Here is a 23,722-nt window from a genome sequence, read left to right as displayed (position 1 = left end):
TCCTTTAAAAATGCATTTTTACTTTAATGTTTTTCTGTTATTAACTTGTATATACCTTCAGTTATTAAAAATACTAGAGGCTCGGTGCACAAAAATTTGTGCACTCGGCAGGGTCCCTCAGCCCAACCTGTGCCCTCTCGCAGTCTGGGACCCCTTGGGGAATGACCACCTGCTGGCTTAGGCCCGCTCCCCAGGGTGATCGGGCCTAAGCTGGCAGTTAGACATCCCTCTGGCAGCCTGGGAGGCCTCAGGGGATGTCCACTTGCCAGCGGGGAGCAGGCCTAGCTGCAGTTGGACATCCTTAATGCTGCTGAGGAGGCGGGAGAGGCTCCCACCACCACCACTGTACTGGCAGCCGTCAGCCTGGCTTGTGGATGAGCAGAGCTCCCTCTGTGGGAGCACACTGACCACCAGGGGGCAGCTCCTGCATTGATCATCTGCCCCCTGGTGGTCAGTGTGTGTCATAGTGACCAGTGATTCCCAGTCCCTCTGCTGTTAGGGTCAATTTGCATATTACCCTTTTATTATATAGGATAGAGCAGTGATGGCGAACCTATGACATGCGTGTCAGAGGTGACATGCGGACTCATTTTTTTGGTTGATTTTTCTTTGTTAAATGGCATATAAATATCAAAAATATAAGTCTTTGTTTTACTATGGTTGCAAATGTCAAAAAATTTCTATATGTGACACAGCACCAGAGTTAAGTTAGGGTTTTTCAAAATGCTGACACGCCGAGCTCAAAAGGTTCACCATCACTGGGATAGAGGCCTGGTGCAAGGGTGGGGGCAGGCTGGTTTGCCCTGAAGGGTGTCCTGGATCAGGGTGGGGGTTCCGCTGGGGTTCCTGGCCAGCCTGGGTGAGGGGCTGAGGGCCGTTTTCAGACTTGCCACATCCCCTTCAAGGTGGGGGGTCCTGCTGGGGTGCCTGGCCAGTCTGGGTGAGGGGCTGATGGCTGTTTGCAGGCTGGCCACAACCCCTTCAGGGTAGGGGCCCCCTGGGGTGCCTGATCAGCCCGGGTGAGGGGCTGATAGCTGTTTGCAGGCTGGCCATAGCCCCTTCAGGGTAGGGGTCCCTGTTGGGGTGCCTGGCCAGCCTGGGTGAGGGGCTGATGGCTGTTTGCAGGCTGGCCATAGCCCCTTCAGGGTAGGGGTCCCTGTTGGGGTGCCTGGCCAGCCTGGGTGAGGGGCTGATGGCTGTTTGCAGGCTGGCCATAGCCCCTTCAGGGTAGGGGTCCCTGATGGGGTGCCTGGCCAGCCTGGGTGAGGGGCTGATGGCTGTTTGCAGGCTGGCCACAGCCCCCAGCCACCCAAGCTCCCAGTGGAGGCTGGCTGGAAGCAGGTACCTTGGATTTATTTAGCTTCTATAATTGAAACTTTGCTGCCTTTTGCAGAGGCCACAGCTGGCCAGGGCTGGCGGGAAGCTTGGCTTCCTCCACTGCCATGGCAACCAAGCCTCCTGCTTGCTCTAGCTCCGTGGCTTCCAGCCGCCATCTTGGTTGAGTTAATTTGCATATACTCGCTCTGATTGGCTGGTGGGTGTGGCTTGGGCATAGCGAAGATACAGTCTATTAGCATCTTTGTCTTTTATTAGTGTAGATACAATATTTAAACTTTAATTTTTCAATGATAATTATAAGTAAACAGCCAGAATTTTTTAGATTGACATTTATCAACACACCTTTTGTAATTATTTTAAAAGAGATTAATTAAATTTAAACCAGTTTTTATATTAAAAATTTTGTTCAGACCATAGAATTAATCCTTTTTTTAATTAGACCATATTAAATATTATATTTTAGGCTGAAATTTTATCACACGGACTACAATATATTTTGAACTATTAATTTCTTCAGGGAAAATATCAGAATTATTTTTCTCAAAAATGAATTTCTAAACTTAATGTATTTTGTTAACACAACTATATAATTTCTCCCAATTTAATTTAAATTCTTAGAAGCTTTAATTGTTTTAGGTAGCAAGTTAAATACTTAGTATTTCTTAAATTAGTAATACTTTTACATTTTTAAGGATGTATTCAAATAAAATACAAGGCATATTTAATTAATAGATTCAATTCTATCCTCTAGATTTTTCATATGAGGCAAATTTAGATTAATATTTTAGTATCTTGTTATTTTAAAATACCTAGGTATCTAATAATTTTTATAATTTAATTCAGCAATGTTCTAAAGTCTTAAGTTACAGAAGGCTTTGGAAAACTACGTTTTTGGCAAAAAGGTAAGGGGAGGGGAAAATTTTAAACCACCACATTTTTCTTTAGACATAACATGTAAGGTTTCTGTTGCCTCCACCGACTTCTCCACTTTTACGGGGAGAAGAGCTACTGGCCCTTTACCATTAATATATTATTACTGAAAAGCTTTACTTTATTTTAGATATTCTTTATTTTAGTTATTTTTATTATTTATGTTCTAACAACTTTAAGATCTCAAAGCCAATTACAATCCAAGGCATTTTCTTTTTTTTTTTTTAATTAAATCTTTATTGTTTAGATTATTACATTTGTTCCTCTTTTTTTCCCCCATAACTCCCCTTCTTCCAGCTCCCACCCCACCCTCCGCCCTCACTCCCCACCCACTGTCCTCATCCATAGGTGAACAATTTTTGTCCAGTCTCTTCCTGCATCTCCCACACCCTTTTCCCCCCAAGAATAGTCAGTCCATTCCCTTTCTATGTCCCTGATTCTATTATAATCACCAGTTCATTCTGGACATCAGGTTATTTATTTGCTTGATTCTTAGATTCACTTGTTGATAGATGCATATTTGTTGTTCATAATTTGTATCTTTACCTTTTTCTTCTTCTTCCTCTTCTTAAAGGATACCTTTCAGCATTTCATATAATACTGGTTTGGTGGTGATGAACTCCTTTAGCTTTTCCTTATCTGTGAAGCTCTTTATCTGACCTTCACTTCTGAATGATAGCTTTGCTGGATAAAGTAATCTTGGTTGTAGGTTCTTGCTATTCATCACTTTGAATATTTCTTGCCACTCCCTTCTGGCCTGCAAAGTTTCTGTTGAGAAATCAGCTGACAGTCGTATGGGTATTCCCTTGTAGGTAACTGACTGTCTTTCTCTTGCTGCTTTTAAGATTCTCTCTTTGTCTTTTGCTCTTGGCATTTTAATTATGATGTGTCTTGGTGTGGTCCTCTTTGGATTCCTTTTGTTTGGGGTTCTCTGCGCTTCCTGGACTTGGAAGTCTATTTCTTTCACCAGGTGGGGGAAGTTTTCTGTCATTATTTCTTCAAATAGGTTTTCAACATCTTGCTCTCTCTCATCTTCTGGTACCCCTATAATTCTGATGTTGGTACCTTTGAAGCTGTCCCAGAGGCTCCTTACACTATCTTCGTATTTTTGGGTTCTTTTTACATTTTGCTTTTCCGGTTGGGTGTTTCTCGCTTCTTCGCATTTCAAATCTTTGACTTGATTCTTGCGCTCCTCTGGTCTGCTGTTGGGAGACTGTATAATATTCTTTATTTCAGTCAGTGTATGCTTACTTTCTAGATGGTCCTTTATCACACCATTGAGGGTCTCATTAGATTTCCTGTACATCTCATCAAGTTTATCGACAGACTCTAGAAGCCTCTTGAGAGACCTCAAAAGTGTGGTTCTGAACTCAATATCCTCCCTTGATAGTTTTGTCCTGTTTCTTTGTCTCCGCATTTTTTACGCTTTCTTGGTACACCCCCTAGTGGTCTTTGTGCGCAGTCTTATTGTAGTTAAGCCTTGATTGTTGTAGTTAATACTAGAGGGATTTGACCTCCAGGCTGACTGGCTGTGATAATCAGCTGTGTCTGCAGTGGAAGAACTTGTGTCCTCTAGGGAGGTGCTAATCTAGCCTTTGCCTGAGGCAATCCTGAAAATGCCTCTGTGCAGGGCTTGGGCGGGGCGGGTCCCACGGGATCAACAGGGCGGAGGAGGAAGCAGTTATGGCTGCTCTCAGTCCGTCCCCAGGGGCTCTGCCTCTCTGTCCCAGCAACCGCTGCAGACCTCGGAGGGACCGTAGCCAGACAGTCCTGCTTCTCCCGTTTGAGTCTGGGTCCCTAGAGACTTGCCCGGATCTGGAGCTCAGAGTCTGAAGCTCCCTCCGGATTGAAACAGACAACCACGCCCTCAGCCACCAGCCCGAGCCGTGCGCACTCCGCACCTTAGTATTTTACTTCAGCACTGTGCCTCCTCTGATTCTCGGTTCCTCCTAGTTGTAGAACTTCCACTCAGCCAGCCTTCCTGTGGTTCTGGATGATGTCCGTTCCGTCTTTTAGTTGTATTTTTGAAGTGGTTGTTCGAGGGAGCAAACTCCGGCGTTAACCTATGCCGCCATCTTGGTTTTCTCATGAATATATTTTTTAAAAAATAAAAAAATAATTCGGAATATAAGGTAGCAAAAAACAAAACAAAACAACACATCCAAACAGAACAGCAAAAAGAAAAAAATAATCCAAAAATAGGAAGAGAGTGTAAGGAGCCTCTGGGACAAATTCAGGTGTACCAACATTCTCATCATGGGGGTGCTGTTGGGGTCCAGCCCCAGCAGGTCCAGGGGTTCCCAAAGGTGTGGACGGAGTCAGCGAAGAAAGAATGACACGGAGGCAGCGTTCAGGTGATCATCATAGCCAGGTTCTGTCCAAGGCATTTTCTTTTTTATTTATTTATTTATTTATTTTATTTTATTTTTCGCTAAAAGTATTACAAAGGGTATTACATAAGTGTCCTTTCCCCCCCCCCCCCCACCCTTGACGAACCCCTGCCCTCCCTTTCCTCCCAGTGTCTTATGTCCATTAGTTATGCTTATATGGATGCATACAAGTCCTTCGGTTGATCTCTTAATCCCCTCCCTCCTCCCCCCCAACCCTCCCTGGCCTTCCCACTGCAGTTTGACAATCAGTTTGAGGCAGCTCTGCCTCTGTATCTATTATTGTTCAAAAGTTTGTAATGGTCTTTATTATCCATGAATGAGTGAGATCATGTGGTATTTTTCCTTCATTGACTGGCTTGTTTCACTTAGCATAATGCTCTCCAGTTCCATCCATGCTGTTGCAAATGGTAGGAGTTCCTTCTTTTTTACAGCAGCATAGTATTCCATCGTGTAGATGTACCACAGTTTTCTAATCCATTCATCTACTGATGGGCACTTAGGCTGTTTCCAGATCTTAGCTATGGTGAATTGTGCTGCTATGAACATCGGGGTGCATATATCCTTTCTGATTGGTGTTTCTGGTTTCTTGGGATATATTTCTAGAAGTGGGATCACAGGGTCAAATGGGAGTTCCATTTCCAATTTTTTGAGGAACCTCCATACTGCCTTCCATAGTGGCTGCACCAGTCTGCATTCCCACCAGCAGTGCACAAGTGTTCCTTTTTCTCCACAACCTCTCCAGCACTTGTCGTTTGTTGATTTGTTGATGATGGCCATTCTGACAGGTGTGAGATGGTACCTCATTGTTGTTTTGATTTGCATCTCTCGGATGATTAGTGACTTTGAGCATGTTTTCATATGTCTCTTGGCTTTCTGAATGTCCTCTTTTAAAAGGTGTCTATTTAGATCCTTTGCCCATTTTTTGATTGGATTGTTTATCTTCTTTTTGTTAAGTTGTATGAGTTCCCTATAAATTTTGGAGATTAAGCCCTTATCAGATATGACGTTGGCAAATATGTTTTCCCACGAAGTGGGTTTTCTTGTTGTTTTGTTGATGGTTTCTTTTGCTGTGCAGAAGCTTTTTATTTTGATGTAGTCCCATTTGTTCAGTTTCTCTTTAGTTTCAACTGCCCTAGGAGCTGTATCAGTGAAGAAATTGTTTTGGCATATGTCTGAGATTTTGTTGCCTTTGTATTCTTCTAGAATTTTTACGGTTTCCTGTCGTACATTTAAGTCCTTTATCCATTTTGAGTTTATTCTTGTGTATGGTGTAAGTTGGTGGTCTATTTTCATTTTCTTGCATGTATCTGTCCAATTTTCCCAACACCATTTATTGAAGAGACTATCTTGGCTCCATTGTATGTTCATGCCTCCTTTGTCAAAAATTAATTGAGCATATTGGTTCGGGCTAATTTCTGGACTCTCTATTCTATTCCACTGATCTATATGTCTGTTCTTGTGCCAGTACCAGGCAGTTTTGAGAACAGTGGCTTTGTAATACAGCTTGATATCTGGCATTGAGATCCCACTTACTTTGTTTTTTCTCAGGATCGCTGCAGCTATTCGGGGTCTTTTTTTATTCCAGATGAATTTTTGGAGAGTTCGTTCTAGATCCTTGAAGAAGGCCATTGGTATTTTAATGGGAAGTGCGTTGAATTTATAGATTGCTTTGGGTAGTATGGACATTTTAATGATGTTGATTCTACCAATCCAAGAACATGGTATGTTCTTCCATCTGTTTATGTCTTCCTCTATCTCTTTTTTCAACGTCCTGTAGTTTTCTGAGTAGAGGTCTTTTACCTCTTTAGTTAAGTTTATTCCTAGGTACCTTAATTTTTTTGGTGCGATGGTAAATGGGATTGTTTTTATAATCTCTCTTTCTGAAAGTTCACTATTGGTATATAGAAATGCCTCGGATTTCTTGGGGTTAATTTTGTATCCTGCTACATTGCCAAATTCATGTATTAAGTCTAGTAGTTTTTTGATGGAGTCTCTAGGGTTTTGTATGTATAATATCATGTCGTCTGCAAATAAGGACAGTTTTACTTCCTCTTTTCCAATTTGGATGCCTTTTATTTCTTCTTCTTGTCTAATTGCAATGGCTAATACTTCCAGAACTATGTTGAACAGGAGTGGAGAGAGTGGGCATCCCTGTCTTGTTCCTGTTCTTAGGGGAAATGGTGTTAGTTTTTGTCCATTGAGTATGATGTTGGCTGTGGGCCTGTCATATATGGCTTTTATTATGTTGAGGTATGATCCTTCAGTTCGCACTTTGCTGAGAGTTTTTATCAAAAATGGGTGTTGGATTTTGTCAAATGCTTTTTCTGCATCAATTGATATGACCATGTGGTTTTTTTCTTTCAATTTGTTTATGTGATGTATCACGTTTATTGATTTACGGATGTTGTACCATCCTTGCATCCCTGGGATAAATCCTTCTTGGTCATGGTGTATGATCCTTCTGATGTACTGCCGGATCCGATTTGCTAAGATTTTGTTGAGGATTTTGGCATCTATGTTCATGAGGGATATTGGCCTGTAATTCTCTTTCATTGTGTTGTCTTTACCTGGTTTTGGTATTAGGGTGATGCTAGCTTCATAAAATGTGTTTGGAAGTGTTCCATCCTCTTGAACTTTTTGTAGTAATCTGAGGAGGATAGGTTTTAGTTCTTCCTTGAAAGTTTGGTAAAACTCCCCTGAGAAGCCGTCTGGTCCTGGGCTTTTGTTTGCTGGAAGCTTTTTGATGACTGCTTCAATTTCTTCCATAGTTATTGGCCTATTGAGGTTTTTAGATTCTTCCTGATTGAGTTTTGGAATGTTGTATTTTTCTAGGAATTTGTCCATTTCCTCCAGGTTGTCTAGTTTGTTGGAGTAGAGTTGTCCGTAGTATTGTTTAACAATCATTTGTATTTCTTTGGGGTCTGTTGTTATTTCGCCTCTATCAGTTCTGATTTGGTTTATTTGGGACCTCTCTCTTTGCTTCTTGGTGAGCCTGGCTAGGGGTTTGTCAATCTTGTTTATCCTTTCAAAGAACCAGCTCTTGGTTTCATTGATTTTCTGTATTGTTTTTTTGGTCTCTATTTCATTGATTTCTGCTCTAATCTTTATTATCTCCTTCCTTCTGCTCACTCTGGGGTTTTCTTGTTGCTCTCTTTCTAATTCTTTGAGTTGTAGAGTTAGATGATTAACTACCATTTTTTCTTGTTTTTTGAGATAGGCCTGTAGAGCTATAAACTTCCCTCTCAGGACTGCTTTCATTGTGTCCCATAGGTTTTGGATTGTTGTGTTTTCATTGTCATTAGTGTCTAGGATGTTTTTAATTTCTTCTTTGATCTCATTGGTAACCCAATCAATATTTAATAGCATGCTATTCAGCTTCCAAGTGTTTGAGTATTTTGGGTTGTTTTTGTTGTAGTTTATTTCTAACATTATGCCATCGTGGTCTGAGAAGATGCTTTTTATGATTTCAATCTTCTTGAATTTGTGGAGACTTTGCTTGTGACCCAATATGTGGTCTATTTTTGAATATGTCCCATGAGCACCTGAGAGGAATGTATATTCCATGGCTTTGGGGTGAAGTGTTCTGAAGATGTCAATTAAGTCCATCTGATCTAGTGAGTCATTTAGGATTGCTGTTTCTTTGCTGAGTTTTTGTCTAGCGGATTTATCCAGTGATGTTAGTGGTGTATTAAAGTCCCCTACTATGATTGTATTGTTGTCGATCTCTCCCCTGATATCTTCCAGGAGTTTTCTTATGAATTTGGGTGCTCCTGCATTGGGTGCATATATGTTTATCAGGGTTATATCCTCTTGTTGTATTGATCCCTTTAGTATTATGAAGTGGCCTTCCTTATCTCTTGTTATGGCCTTCACTTTGAGGTCTATTTTGTCGGATATAAGTATTGCTACCCCAGCTTTTTTTTTCATTTCCATTTGCCTGAAAGATATTTTTCCATCCCTTCACTTTCAGTCTGTGTGAGTCCCTTCTAATGAGGTGGGTCTCTTGTAGACAGCAAATGTATGGGTCATGTTTTTTTATCCATTCAGCCACTCGATATCTTTTGATTGGACCATTTAGTCCATTTACATTTAAAGTTATTATTGAAAGGTACTTGTTTGTAGCCATTTCTATTTTTTTTGTGGCTGCTTTCTTTCTGGGCTTTTTATTTCTTCTTTTTACACCAATCCCTTTAGCATTTCTTGCATTGCTGGCTTGGTGGTGATGAACTCCCTTAGCCTTTTTTTGTCTGTGAAGCTTCTTATTTCCCCTTCAATTTTGAATGATAGCCTTGCTGGATAGAGTATTCTTGGATTCAGTCCTTTGCTTTGCATCACTTTGTAAATTTCCATCCATTCTTTTCTGGCCTGATGTGTTTCTGTTGAGAAATCGTTTGATAATCTGATGGGGGATCCTTTGTAGGTAACTCTCTGTTTCTCTCTTGCAGCCTTTAAGATTCTCTCTTTGTCTTGTACATTTGCCATCGTTATTATGACGTGTCTTGGTGTCGGTCTTTTGGGGTTCATCTTGCCTGGGACTCTCTGTATTTGTGTAACTTTTTTCTTCCCCATATCTGGGAAGTTTTCTGTCATTATTTCTTCAAATAGATTTTCTAATCCTTGCTGCTCTTCTTGTCCTTCTTGCAGCCCTATTATGCGTATGTTACTTCGTTTCATGTTGTCCTGAAGCTCCCTTAGGCTCTCCTCCTGTTTTTTATTTTTTTTCTCCAGTTGCTGTTCAGATTGAGCTTGTTTCTCTGCCTTATCTTCTAACTCACTAATTCGGTCTTCTGCTTCTTCTAGTCTGCTGTTGAAACTTTCCATGGTGTTTTTGATTGTAGCTATATCACTTTTCATTTCTTCCTGATTCTTGCATAGGTTGTTGATTTTCTCATCCATCCGGTGAATGAATTGTACAACCATTATTCTGAATTCTTTTTCTGTCATGTTGCACGCTTCAGCTTCATTAATTTCCTTTCTTGGTGATTCTTCATTGTCTTTCCTCTGGGTGTTGTGTCGTCTCTTCATTCTGATTATCTCCTGATGGTTCAAAGGTCGAGTTGCGTGGGCCTGGGCCGTGTGCAGTGGGAGGCTCCCACCACCCTAGTGTCACTGAAGAGCTCTGACACTAAGATGTGTGGTTGTTGTTGGTTGGTGGGAACCAGGCTCGCTCTGTGTCAGTGTTGCCAACACTCAATGTGGCCTCGCACGTGCCCTTAGAATTAGGGACCCTGCCTGCACTGTGCTGAAATAGAGGCCCCCCTGGAGCGTGTTTAAAACCAGAGCAGAGCCCCCTAGCTTGTGCCAGGAGTCAGAGTTCCCCAAGAGTTCAGTGTCAGAGTCTCTGTTGCTTCGCGCAACCTCACCTTGAGAATCAGGGTCCCTGTGTGCCCTTGCACCAGGAATTGGATTCACTGGCTCTTAGTATGAATGCACAGGAAATCAGGATCTCAGGCGCAGGTGATAAGAAACACAGTCAAGTCACTGGTGCTTGGTGCTGCCTCCTGCCCTGACAAACCGGGTCCCTGGGCCTGTGCTAGGTGGACAAACTCCCGTTCGCGAGATTGCTCCCAGCCCAGGGCTCCGATGCCAGCAGTGCGCGCAGGATTAGTTCCTGGTGGTGTGCGCGCTTATGCCCCCAGCCCAGGGCTCCAAAGCCCACAGTGTGCGCAGGATTAGTTCCTGGTGCTGTGCGCGTTTTTGCTCCCAGCCCAGGGCTCTGATGCCAGCAGTGCGCGCAGGATTATTTTCTGGTGCTGTGCGCGTTTTTGCTCCCAGCCCAGGGCTCCGAAGCCCGCAGTGCGAGTAGGATCAGTTCCAAGGTGCTCGCGCACTTTCAGGCCAAAGTTTCTGCAGCGCTGAGGCCCCGGCAAGGGGTAGGTCTATCAGTTAGTTACTCTGGCGCTGCCCGCGATCCTGGGGGAAGGGGGGATGGGCTCTGTTACTCACGGATCTGCAGCAGGGATTTCTGAACTTTCCGTGTCTGCAGGTCTGTAGCTGTGGTCACAGGTCTCTGTCCCCAGTGGCTGCGGGGTCCTGGTATGCATCTGAGATCAGACTGGGTGGTGCTGAGGCCAGGATCGAGTCTCAAGCAGCTCTGTTTCCCAAGATGGCGTGTTCGCTGTGCCTTTGCTGGCCGCCCAGGAGTGTCTGCGCCAGGAGCGGGACTCCGCCGCCTAAGACTGCCGGGTTTAGCAGCCCCTTAGAAGACTTGCAGAGTCTAACTGTCCCTAGCTCATACACACTCACCACACACGTCCACACACTCCTCTATCACTTCCTTGCACTCTCACACTCTCTCCCTCCCTACCTTCCTGCTGGTCGCCATTTTTCAGGATCCAAGGCATTTTCTTTTGGCAAATTTTATAACAGAGCTAACTTATTGGCTTTTATTTTTATGTTATTTTATAAAAACAGGAGTGCCTCCAAGATTTGGGAGTCGACCTTGGAATGCGGTACATTATTATTCAGGAACTATCATTATTATGGAAACATTAATCCTATTGTCCAAATACAGCCTGTATATTTTCTTTGTGTCATTTTTTGCTATCTTTTTAAAGAAAAAAGTCTTATTTATTCTGTAGCATCCGTGAAAAGATTGGGGCTCAAGAAGTCACCCAAAATCAGGCAGAGCATGCACGTTTTCTTAAGCTTGCTTTTCTATTCATGGGTACCAAAATCCCAGATGCATCCCTAAATTCTGGGAAATGTTTCATTTGTCTAAATTTTAAATGATGGACTGTGAAATAAAAACATGGCAAAAATGAGACTTTTAATAACACTCTCGAGTGGGCGCCTATTTTACAGGATTGCCAAAAGACCTAGTAATTTTTTAATTATTTCCCTTTGTCTAGGGAATTTTCCTAGAACCTGTATTATTAGCCATGTGTACCGCTCATATTCTCTCTCTCCCCATTCCCGCATTCTCTTTATTCTGGGGAAACTCAGCAATGGCCTGGCCACCTATCATTTCTTTCTTATTAAATTAAAGTCATGCTTAATAAACAACAAAGACAGATAATAGTTAATAGATAAGTACCAAATAATTTCCTTTTTAATATCTAGGACATAAAAGAGGTTGAAGCTGCATTGATTGAATCTGGAGGCAGAGTGCTCATGCCTTTCCCTGGAGCACCACCTTGTGTCCTTCTTGGTTGCCTACATTCTTTTTTAACATGTCCTGGTTCTCCACAATTATAACACCTTTTATTCCCCACTGTTACAGCGGCAGCGAGTAAATTTGCTTGACCCCATGTTCTGACATGCTCGAATCATTTCTGTAATGGTACTATTTTTTTCTCAGAGGCGTCAGGCATTTCTTACAATCAGCATTGCCATTTTCATAAGCTAATTGGTAAATTAAAATATCTCCTGCTGCTGAGCTTTTTTCAAGTTCTGACCCACTTTTTCCCAACATTCAAGATCTAATGTACCTTCTTCAGGAAACCAAGGGTTATGTTCTATAATAACATGCAAAAACTTTAAGAGAATACCTTCTGACACTTTAATTCCCTTATTCTTAAGCATGCAAGCCAAAAGTCTACAATAAATTTTTTACTTTTTAACCAAATTCTGCCCCATTAGCCTGGCTGAAAAAAGACGTTACCACCTACTGATTTCTGCAGCTGACCGTTGGCTTTGCTTGCAGTGAATTTTCATCACCTTTACGGCGAATTTTCCCCACCTTGCTGGTGAAGCTTCGTTTTTCCGCTCTAGGCGATATCTTCGCCTCCAGATGTCCCTTGTTGAGGCGCCAGATGTGCGAGCCATTGTCCTGCCTGGTTCAGGGTTCGGGATCTGGAGAAGCGCCGCGCACAATGAGAGAGATGAGACAAGAAATAATAATTTGGAAATATTGGGGGCCAGGCGGGAAGCCCAACGCAAGGGGAAGGACTTCCACTTGTGCCCAGGCCTTGCCAACCTTTTATTCAATTTTAGATACACATCTAGCCCTTAGTCAGGTAGGTAATTGTGGTAACAGACAGAATGGCTATCATCAACAAATCGACAGATGACAAGTCCTGGTGAGGATGTGGAGAAAAGGGAACCATCATACACTGCTGGTGGGAATGCAGACTTGTGCAGAAACTGTGAAAAACTGTATGGAGTTCCCTCAAAGAAATTATAAATGGAATTCCCACTTGACCCAGTACTCCCACTTCAAGGAATATATCCTAAGAAATCAGAAATGCCAATCAGAAAGTATATATGCACTCCTATGTTCATAGCAGCACAATTTACAATAGCTAAGATTTGGAAATAGCCTAAGTGCCCATCAGCAGATAAGTGGATTAAAAAACTGTGGTACATCTACACAATGGAATACTACGCTGCTGTAAAAAAGAAAGAACTCTTACCACTTGCAAAACCATGAATGGGCCTGGAGAGTATTATGCTAAGCAAAATAAGCAAGCCAGAGAAAGATAAGTATGACATGATCTCACTCATTTGTGAAATATAATGAACAACATAAACTGATGAACAAAAAAAGATCCAGAGACACAGAAGCATTGAACAGACCATCAAACCTCAGAGGGAAGGCAGGGGAGGGTATGAAGGTGTGGTAAGAAATCAACCAAAAGTCTTGTATGCATGCATACAAGCATAACCAATGGTCACAGACAATATGGGTGTGAAGGCCTGTGCTGGGGGACAGGGGCAGGCTGGGAGAGATCACTCGGGGAAAGGGAAACATATGTAATACTTCCAACAATAAAGAATTTTAAAAAAATCGATGAGAGAGAATCATTGATTGGCTGCCTCCTGCACACCCCACACTCGGGATCAAGCTCAAAACCCGGGCATATGCCCTATCCCAGAATTGAACCATGACCTCTGTGTTGATAGGTCGATGCTCAACCACTGAGCCATGCTGGACAGGCTCTGGCTAGTTTTTATTTATGGGTCTATGTCTTTTTTCATGCTCATGTAGTTACTATTAAGTTCCTTGTAGTTACCAGTAATTTCCTTGTAGTTCTCCAAGAGTTCCTCAAGCATTTCTATAATCATTACGGTGAACTTTATGTTTGATAAATTGCTTATGTCCACCTTATTTAGGTCTTTTTTTGGTTTTTCCTCCTTTTTTTTTTTAATTGGACGTTTTTCTTTGTCTCCCCATTTTATTTGTCTCTTTGTGTTTGTTTCTATGTATTATATATATCTGTCTCACAGTCTTCATGGGGTGGTCTTTTGTAGTAAAAGTCCTGTGGTACCCATTGGTGTGTTCTCCTCCAACTCCTGAGCTGGATACTCTAGGAGTGACCAATTTGAGGCTTATTTGGGCTTTCCTGTTGTAATTGGGTCTTGACTGTTGTTGCATTCTTAAGTGAGATCTATTCTCAGGCTGGCTAACTGTGAGGCTCAACTCAGACCACATCATGTGAGTTGTTGTACTGGTACTGATAGGACAAAACAAAGCCAACCAAGAAAAAAAAAAAACTAACAAAAATTTACTAAAGAAACTGACAACAGCAAAAACAACCACAAGAGGAAAGAGACTTAGGAAAGGGAAAAGAGAACAAGAATAATAAATGATAAAGAAAGACAGAAAATAATAATAATAAAAATACTAGAAGAAAAAAGGGGAAGAAAGAAGATTTTTTTTTTTTTAAAGACTTTTTATGCGTTTATTTGAGCCAAACTGTTGACAATTGCCAGGAAGCAGAATCTCAAGGATTGGCAGTGTTTCACCTTGTTTTATTTTTATTTTTTTTTAAATTAAATCTTTATTGTTCAGATTATTACAGTTGTTCCTCTTTTTTCCCCCCATAGCTCCCCTCCACCCGGTTTCCACCCCACCCTCTGCCCTTACCGCTCCCCCCCCCCCCCCCGTCCTCATCCATAGGTGCATGGTTTTTGTCCAGTCTCTTCCCGCATCTCCCACACCCCCTTCCCCCACCAAGAATAGTCAGTCCACTCCCTTTCTATGCCCCTGATTCTATTATAATCACCAGTTTATTCTGTTCATCAGATTATTTATTCACTTGATTTTTAGATTCACTTGTTGATAGATGTGTATTTGTTGTTCATAATTTGTATCTTTACGTTTTTCTTCTTCTTCCTCTTCTTAAAGGATACCTTTCAGCATTTCATATAATACTGGTTTGGTGGTGATGAACTCCTTTAGCTTTTCCTTATCTGTGAAGCTCTTTATCTGACCTTCAATTCTGAATGATAGCTTTGCTGGATAAAGTAATCTTGGTTGTAGGTTCTTGGCATTCATCACTTTGAATATTTCTTGCCACTCCCTTCTGGCCTGCAAAGTTTCTGTTGAGAAATCAGCTAACAGTTGTATGGGTACTCCCTTGTAGGTAACTGACTGTTTTTCTCTTGCTGCTTTTAAGATTCTCTCTTTGTCTTTTGCTCTTGGCATTTTAATTATGATGTGTCTTGGTGTGGTCCTCTTTGGATTCCTTCTGTTTGGGGTTCTCTGCGCTTCCTGGACTTGGAAGTCTATTTCTTTCACCAGATGGGGGAAGTTTTCTGTCATTATTTCTTCAAATAGGTTTTCAATATCTTGCTCTCTCTCTTCTTCTGGCACCCCTATAATTCAGATGTTGGTACACTTGAAGCTGTTCCAAAGGCTCCTTACACTATCTTCGTATTTTTGGATTCTTTTTTCATTTTGCTTTTCTGGTTGGGTGTTTTTTGCTTCTTCGTATTTCAAATCTTGACTTGATTCTTGTGATCCTCTAGTCTGCTGTTGGAACTCTGCATAATATCCTTTATTTCAATCAGTGTATGCTTAATTTCTAGTTGGTCCTTTTTCATAACTTTGAGGGTCTCACTAGATTTCTTGAGGGTCTCACTACATTTATCGGTGGTCTCACCAGACTTTTTGAGAGTCTTCCTAAATTTATCTGCGGTTTCTAGAAAGTTCTTGAAAAACCTTAAAAGGTTTTTGCTTTCCAGTAGTTTGCTTTCCTCCATTTCTTTCATTTGTGTCCTGTTTCTTTGTCTCTGCATTTTTCATGCTTCCCTGTGTTGATAGAGTGGCTTTCTGTGCTAGGTGTCCTAGAGGGCCCAGTGGCTCAGCCTCCCCAATTACCTGAGATGGGCACTCTTGGTGCACCCCCTTGTGGGCTTTGTGCACAGTCTTGTTGTAGTTAAGCCTTGATTGTTGTAGGTATCACTGGGAGGAATTGACCTCCAGGCCAATTGGCTGTGAGAATCAGCTGTGTCTGCAGTGGGAGAACTTCTGTGCTGAAAACACCCCTCCGGGGCAAGACTTGCTTCAGTGGGGCTTTGGTGCTCACTGAGTCTGCCCCCTGAGTGTGTCCTTTATGGATCCGAGGAGCTGCAATCTGGATGGTCCCACTCTGACCACCGGGCACACTGGCTCCTGGATCTCTAAGGAGGTGCTAATCTAGCCTCTGCTTGAGGCTACCCAGCAGGAGCTCAGCTGTGAAGCAATGCAAGTTGCTGTGGGGCCTTGGGCCAGCTGCAAGTTTGTTAGGTGATTTCAGATTGCAAAGGGCCAGGCCTTTCATATGCAAAAGTCGGCGCACAGCTTGGGTGGGGCGGGGTCCCAGGGGATCAACAGGGTGGAGCAAGCAGCTATGGCTGCTCTCAAAGGCCCCACTTCTCAGTGTCTCAGTAATCGCTGCAAGCACCTCTGAGAGAAAGCTGCCCTCGAGTTCCGACCGATGCCAGACAGTCCAGTTTCTCCCGTAGTAGTCTGGGTCCCCAGAGACTCGCCCGGAACTGGAACTCAGAGCTTGAGACTCCCTACCGATTGAAAAAGACAACTGTGTCCTCAGCCGCCAGCCTTCTCCGCGTGCGCCTCCGTACCTCTCTACTTTACTTCCGCATTGCAGCTCCTCTGAGTCTCAGTATGCTTTTCTCTTTCCTTCTAGTTGTAGAATTTCCACTCAGCCAGCCTTCCTGTGGTTCTGGATGATGTGTGTTCTGTCTTTCAGTTGTATTCTTGAAGTGGTTGTGCTAAGCAGCAATCTCCGGTGTTTACCTATGCCGCCATCTTGGTTTTCTCCTCACCAGTTCCGCAGGTTCGCCAGCCTACAAGAAAGAAGATTCTGAAAGGAAAGAAGAGAGAGAAGAAAAATGAGTAAAGAGTAGGAACAGGAAAATGGTAACAAGAAAAGATGAAAGAGAAAAAAATTATGAAAAGTTAAAAATAAGAGAAAGATAAAGCAAAAGGAAGAAAAGAAAAAAGGGGAAAAATAGAGTTAGAAAAGGAAGGAATCAAATAAGAGATATGAAAGAAATGAAAGATAAGAGAAAAATTACAATAATAATACCAAAGCAATAACAAAGAAAAAAAAAAATAATGGAGCCCAGCTGGTGTGGCTCTGTGGTTGCACATCAACCTATGGACCAGATCATAGTTTGATTCCTGGTCAGAGTATATGTCCAGGTTGCAGGCTTGATCCCCAGTGTGAGGCATGCAGGAGGCAGCGTATCAATGATTCTCTCTCATCACCCATGTTTCTCTTTCCATCTCCCTTAGTCTCTCAAATCAATACACACACACACACACACACACAAACACACACACACACACACATATATATTAGAGGCCTGGTGCACGAAATTTGTGCACTGGAGAGGGGGTGTACCTCAGCCCAGCCTGCACCCTCTCCAATCTGGAACCTCTCAGGGGATGTCTGACTGCTGGTTTAGGCCCACAGGTATCGGGCCTAAACCGGCAGTCAGACATACCTCTCACAATCCGGGATTGCTGGCTCCCAACCACTCGCCTGCTTGCCTGATTGCCCCTAACTGTTTCTGCCTGCCAGCCTGATCTCCCTCTAACCACTCCCCTGCCAGCCTGATCGATGCCTAACTGCTCCCCTGCCAGCCCGATTGCCCCCAACTGCCCTCCCCTACAGGCCTGGTCACCCCCAACTTCCCTCCCCTGCTGACCTGGTCACCCCCAATTGTCCTCCCTGCTGGCCATCTTGTGATGACATGGAGGCAGCCATCTTGTGACCACATGGGGGTGGCCATCTTGTGTGAGGGCATAATGGTCAATTTGCATGTTACCTCTTTATTATATAGGATATATACTAGAGGCTCACATGAAATGCGTGCAAGAATAGGCCTTCCTTCCTCTGGCTGCCGGCACTGGCTTTCCTCTGGCACCCGGGACCCGGGCTTTCCTCACAACCCCTGCTCATTCCCACCCCTTCAATAAAAATATATTTTTAAAAAATAATGGGGAAAAAAAACCACACCAACTGAAGTTTGTCTCAGATCCTGTTCTTATGTTGTCTGAGGCTGTTTTGTGTGCTGGTTTCAGGTCTCCTGGTAGGTCCTCTTGTGCTAGCCAATGTCAGAAGCTGACCAAGTTTGGCCCTTGGCACCCTGTTTGAAGCTTCAAGGTATCCACAGATTGTGGCTGCCTTCATTGGGCTTGGCTGCCTAGGGGATGGGCTAACCTAAGCTCCTAGGCCAGCTTTTTAGCAGCATGGGGCCCTTAGGCAGGGCAGTAAACTTCAGGAAAGATGATGGGTGTGTTCCTGGACTATTTCCCTGTCCTTGGCCAGGTGGAGTCCCTCTTAGACCAGCCAGTGGGGTCTATCTGAAGCCTGGAATTTCTACTAGCTCTCCTTTGAGAGGGAAGTGCCAGCCAAGTTCCTGGGAATGTGAGGGTAATGTCCCTGCCCCCAAACCAGACACTTTTTCTCCCTGAGACTGCTGCTCCTTGTGACTACTGCCTCCTCAGCCTGGGTCAAGATGCAAGGTGTGGCACAATGGATTCCAGAGAGGGAGGGTTAGGTGTATTGCTGTTGGGAGGAGCTTCTGTCTCTCAGGAGAAATGGCTGCTGCAATATTTCATGAATAACTCAGCACTGGCATCTCAGCAGCTGCCCATGACTCTCAACTTCTTCCACCACTATCTTTTCTTAGGCGACTCCAGTCCATACCACCTTCCCTTAGCCAAAACCTAGGGTGAGTGTCTGCAAAATGAAAATACCGTGCACCAGCCCTTTAAAAAAAAAGTGACTTTTCTGCAGAGGGCTCAACTTCCTGGCTGCTAGAAGCCCTGCTGCTTTTTGCTGCATGGGCGGTTATTGCTGTCTGACTTGTCCCAGCTAGGGTGTCCTGCCTGGGGTCCTGGCCTATATACTCCCTGGGTGAACCCCCGCCCCCCCTCCTTGGCCCACCACTCATGGGAGCTGGGCCAGCTCCTCACCACACCCCTCTTCCTACTAGTCTCAAGGGTTTCTGTCCTTCCTTGTATAAGTCTCCTTTTTAGACAGTCTTCAGATGGTATTAAAGGGTGAATATTCCCAATTTAGTTCGAATTCAAGTTAGATTCTGGGTGTTGATGGGAGAAAGATCCATCTACTCTGCCACCATCTTCTAATCTAGACCTAATTTGTATTTTTAATCCTTTCACCTTTTCACCTAACCCCCAAATTTCCTCCCAACTGGCAACTGACAAAATGTTCTTTGTATCTATGAGTCTGTTTATATTCTGCTTGCTCATGTATTTTGGTTTTTAGATTCTAAATATAGGTAAAATAATATGGTATTTGTCTTTCTTTGGCTTATGTAATTCAGCATAATATCTTTTAGGTCCACCCTTGTTGATGCAAATAGCAAGATTCATTCGTGTGTTTTTTTTTTATGGCTGAGTCATATTCAATTGTGCATATGCATCACTTTCTTCTCCATTCATCTATTAATGAACACTTAAGTTGCTTCCATATCTTGGCTATTGTAATTATGCTGCAATAAACATAGGGATGCATATATTAATTTTTGATTTAGTGTTTTGGGTTTCTTTGGAGAAATACCCAGTAGAAATTCTGGGTTCCTTTATGTCTCTTGATATAGCCTTTGTTTTAAATTTATTTTGTCTGTTATAAGTATTACTACTCCAGTTTTCATTTTTTTTGTTTCCATTTTCATGAAATATCTTTTCCATCCATTTACTTTTAATCAGTGTATGTCTTTCCATCTAAAGTGATTTTCTTATAGACGGCATGTGTAAGGATCCTGTTTTCTTATCCATTCAGCCATCCTATGTCTTTTGATTGGAACATTTAACTCATTTGCATTTAAAGTAATTGTTGATAGATATGTATTTATTGCCATTTTATTATTCATATATTTTCTTTTTCTTGCAATACTGTTTTGGTGGTGATCTACTCCTTTAGTTTTTCTTGTCTAGGAAGCTCTATTTCATGTTCAATTTTAAGTGATAGCCTTGCTAGGTAGAATTATCTTGGTTATAGGTTCTTGCTTTTCATTTCTTTGTGTATTTTGTGCCAGTCCCTTCTAGCCTGAAAAGTTTCTGTTGGGAAATCAGGTGACAGTCTTGTAAGTGCTCCCTTGTTGTAATTAACTCCTTTTATGTTGCTGCTTTTAAGATGCTCTCTTTGTCTTTAACCTTTGGCGTTTTAATTATGATGTGTCTTGTTGTGCACCTCTTTGGTTTCATCTTGTTTGGGACTCTCTGCTCTTCATGGACTTGTATGTCTATTTTTTTCACCAGGTTAGGGAAATTTTTAGAGATTCTTTTTTGCTCTCTCTCTCTTCTTCTGGTACACCTATGATACAGATGTTGTTACACTTGAAGAGGAAGGAAGGAATGCTTTCAAATTCATTCTATGAAGTCAGAATTACCCTGATACCAAAACCAAAGGCATTAAAAAAATACTAGTGGCCAATATCCTTGATGAACATAGGTGCAAAAATTCCTTCGGCCCAGCACCTTGCTCTGCCTGGTCAGTGCCCTAGGCCTTCAGTGTCACCATGGACACAGTGCCACTTACACCATGGCTTGGGTCCTGACTTCACCATAGCCTCTAGAAAGACTTAGGTCCTCGAAGCCTCTTTTAGTGATGGAGATAGGGCTTTAGGCAGCATTGCAGTGGCGAAACAGACCCTCTGGAATGGATAGACTCTTCCTGAGCAATTTTGCTTTGCCTGTCAGCATAATCATCACATTTCATTCTGGTGGCAGGGACTCAGTTCTGGAATCCATATAGAAAAAGCACCTAGATCCCAGTCTTTCAATGGCTTCAAGATAAATCAGAAGTCTGCTCTTGAACTTAATGGGCCTCTAGGCATGCCCCGACCACTGAGATGTACCACCAGGCATTCAGCTATGATAATGCTCTGGACCCAATGCCCGTGATTCCACCATCAGACATGGGAAGCATCCCCTAGAAGTCAGTGATTCCACAGCACAAGTATCAGCATGTTGTCAGGGTGGAGAAAAAAGAGGCAGTATCTTCTCTCCTGCACGATCCTATCATGGTCATTGACAGTATGAACAAGGTTCTCATGTTAAGGCTAAAGCCACCTATGTCATCATGTATTCTCTGATGACAAAAACAGACCTAGGAGAGCATTCAGCATTTTGAACAACAGGCAGGACAGAGAGAGAGAGATGCTGGATAAACACCCAAGGTCCTTACCACCGAGGGGACCAAGTAACTTTGAATGACAGAAAAACTCCACAAAATAAAACTAGAGTGAAGAGATTATGAGAGAAGAGAAGCTGCTGGCCTCAGCCCAGTTCACCCCTAACTCTTCCCCTAAGCAGAAGCTTAGATGCTGGTTCTCTGCTGGCTCTTCCACAGCCTCACCTGGCCCAAATCTTAGCATCATTAATTCTGGAAGATAAATGGGCTCTCTTTGGACCAGTATCTGATTTGGGAGGGTATTTTGCCACCTAGGCCTACAGAGGAGCCCAGAAACCTTCTCCAATGGAACTGATCCACGTGCAGGCCACTTGACGGGCCAAGGATCCAGCAACCTTTAAGCCTCTCAAGATGGACATCCCAGTGATTGAAGGGAAGAAACTACTGCCAAGGACTCATAATCTCAAACCCCATGACTTGAATGTGCTCACACACACCTGCTTCTAGAGTTTTCTCTTTCAGGGACTCTGCACCCATTTCCTTTTTACTTTGGCTCTGACACAGGTAAGATTTGGGGTGTTTTTTTTCATTTTCACTTTTTTTGTTGTTTGTTGTTTTTTAAAAACTGCTTAAACTCAGGCTACAGCTGGAGACATAATTGGTTTTTGATGAAGAAAAAATAAAAAAAACTTGTCCTTGTGGAAGAAGCCTTTGTGTATTGCTTTAATTTAAAGTTAGACTTAATAGTCTCATCACCTATTTTTGCATCAAAGGAAACAAGGATATACAATGAGATAAAGATAGTCTCTTCAATAAGTGATGTTGGGAAAACTGAATGGATACATGCAGAAAAATGAAAATTGGAGCACTTTTTTACACCATATACAAAAATAAATTCAAAATGGACTAAAGACTTAAAAATAAGACCAGAAACCATAAAACTCCTAGAAGCATAAGCAGTAAAACATTTGACTTAGCTCTTAGTAATATCCTTTAGGAGGTGTCTCCTCAGGTGAGGGAAACAAAAGGAAATATAAACAAAGAGACTACATCAAACTAAAGAGCTTTTGCACAGCAAAGGAAACTATCAACAAAATGAAAAAGCAATCAACTGAATGAGAGAAAATATTTGCAAATGATATATCCAAAAAGGGGTTAATATTCAAAATCTATAAGGAATTCATATATCTTAACACCAAACAAACAATCCAATTTAAAAATAGGCAGAAGACCTAAACAGAGGACATTTCTCCAAAGAGGACAGATGGCCAACAAACATATGAAAAAATGTTCAGCATCACTAATCATCAGGGAAATGCAAATTAAAAGCATAATGAGATATCACCTCACACCTGTCAGAATGGCTATCTATATATATAAAAGGCTAAATATGCTAAGTGTCTGACTTGCATTATAGCCAGGTGCAAACATTTCACACTTTAACCAAATGTCTGTGAAGCGTTTTCCTGTGCCTCATCTCATTTGATCCGCACAGATGTCCTGGAATAGGGAGACAGGAGACTCGGTGGAATCCTATTTTCTTTTCATTAGCCAGAAGACGGAGATTTAGAAAGCTTAGCAACTTGACATGACTGAAAAGAAGTGGTGAACCTTGAAAATGACTTTAGGTTTTCTCACTGTGCAGAATATAGTCAAACACTGCTGCAGTTAAATATTTTACCCTTTGTTCTCCCTGCGTGATCTATAATAATAATCTGCTTTGTGTTGATATTTACTGCTGTGTTGCTGACAATTACCTGAAAGAGAAGTTGGGGTGCTTCACTGGGCTGGAAAAAGTTTAGCTAAATCAGAAAGCAGGTCTAATTAAGCAAGTTTATTCTATATAGTATATATAAAAGGCTAAGCTGACTCACGCATGCACAATACATATAAAGCTCTCGCTGGCACCAATCTCACGCGTGTGTTTCCATCTGTCATTGTTGATCATGAATTGGTTGACACTTCTATTATAGAGAAAGGGTGAATAGCGATATTAAAATATTTCTTCTAATTAACTTCCTTTCAATGTGCACGAATCTGTGCCTAGGGCCACTAAGTCATCAATAAATCAACAAATAACAAGTGCTGGTGAGGATGCGAAGAAAAGGAAACCCTTGTACACTGATGATGGGATTGTGAATTAGGGCAGCCACTATGGAAAACAGTATGGAAAACAGAGCTGCTATACAATCCAGAAATTCCACTCCTGGGTATTTACCCAAAGAAAACAAAAACACTAATTTGAAGAGGTATGTGCACCCCTATGTTTATTGTAGCATTACTAGTAATAGCCAAGATATAGAAACAACCTAGATGTCCATCAACAGATGAATGGAAGGCCCTGGCCAGGTAACTGAGCTGGTTAGAGCATCATCCTTATATACCAAGGTTGCAGGTTTGATCCTCAGTCAGGGCACATACAAGAATCAACCAATGAGTGCATAATTAAGTGGAACAACAAATTGATATTTCTATCTCTTTCTCTCTCAAATCAATCAATAAAATTAAAATAGATGGGTGAATATAAAGATTATACACACACACACACACACATATATATCACATACATAGTAGAATATTATTCAGCAATAAAATAAAAAGAATGAAATCTTGCCATTTGTAACAACCGGAAATGAACCGAGAGGGTTTTATGCTAAGTGAAATAAGTCAGACAGACAAAGACAAATACCATATAGTTTCACTTGTTATGTGCAAAATCTAAATAAAATA

General features: G+C 42.2%; 1 pseudogene; it reads left to right on the top strand.

Moving 5' to 3' along the window:
* The first annotated feature begins 20,711 nt into the window (after positions 1-20,711).
* On the top strand, positions 20,712-21,499 carry LOC139005131 (putative monooxygenase p33MONOX pseudogene; annotated as a pseudogene).
* Positions 21,500-23,722: the final 2,223 nt, after the last annotated feature.

Source organism: Myotis yumanensis, unplaced genomic scaffold (genome assembly GCF_028538775.1).
Source record: "Myotis yumanensis isolate MYYU_CA2020_CCGP unplaced genomic scaffold, mMyoYum1.0.hap1 SCAF_3, whole genome shotgun sequence".
In the NCBI taxonomy this organism is placed as follows: domain Eukaryota; kingdom Metazoa; phylum Chordata; class Mammalia; order Chiroptera; family Vespertilionidae; genus Myotis; species Myotis yumanensis.
This window is presented reverse-complemented; position numbering and strand designations above follow the sequence as displayed.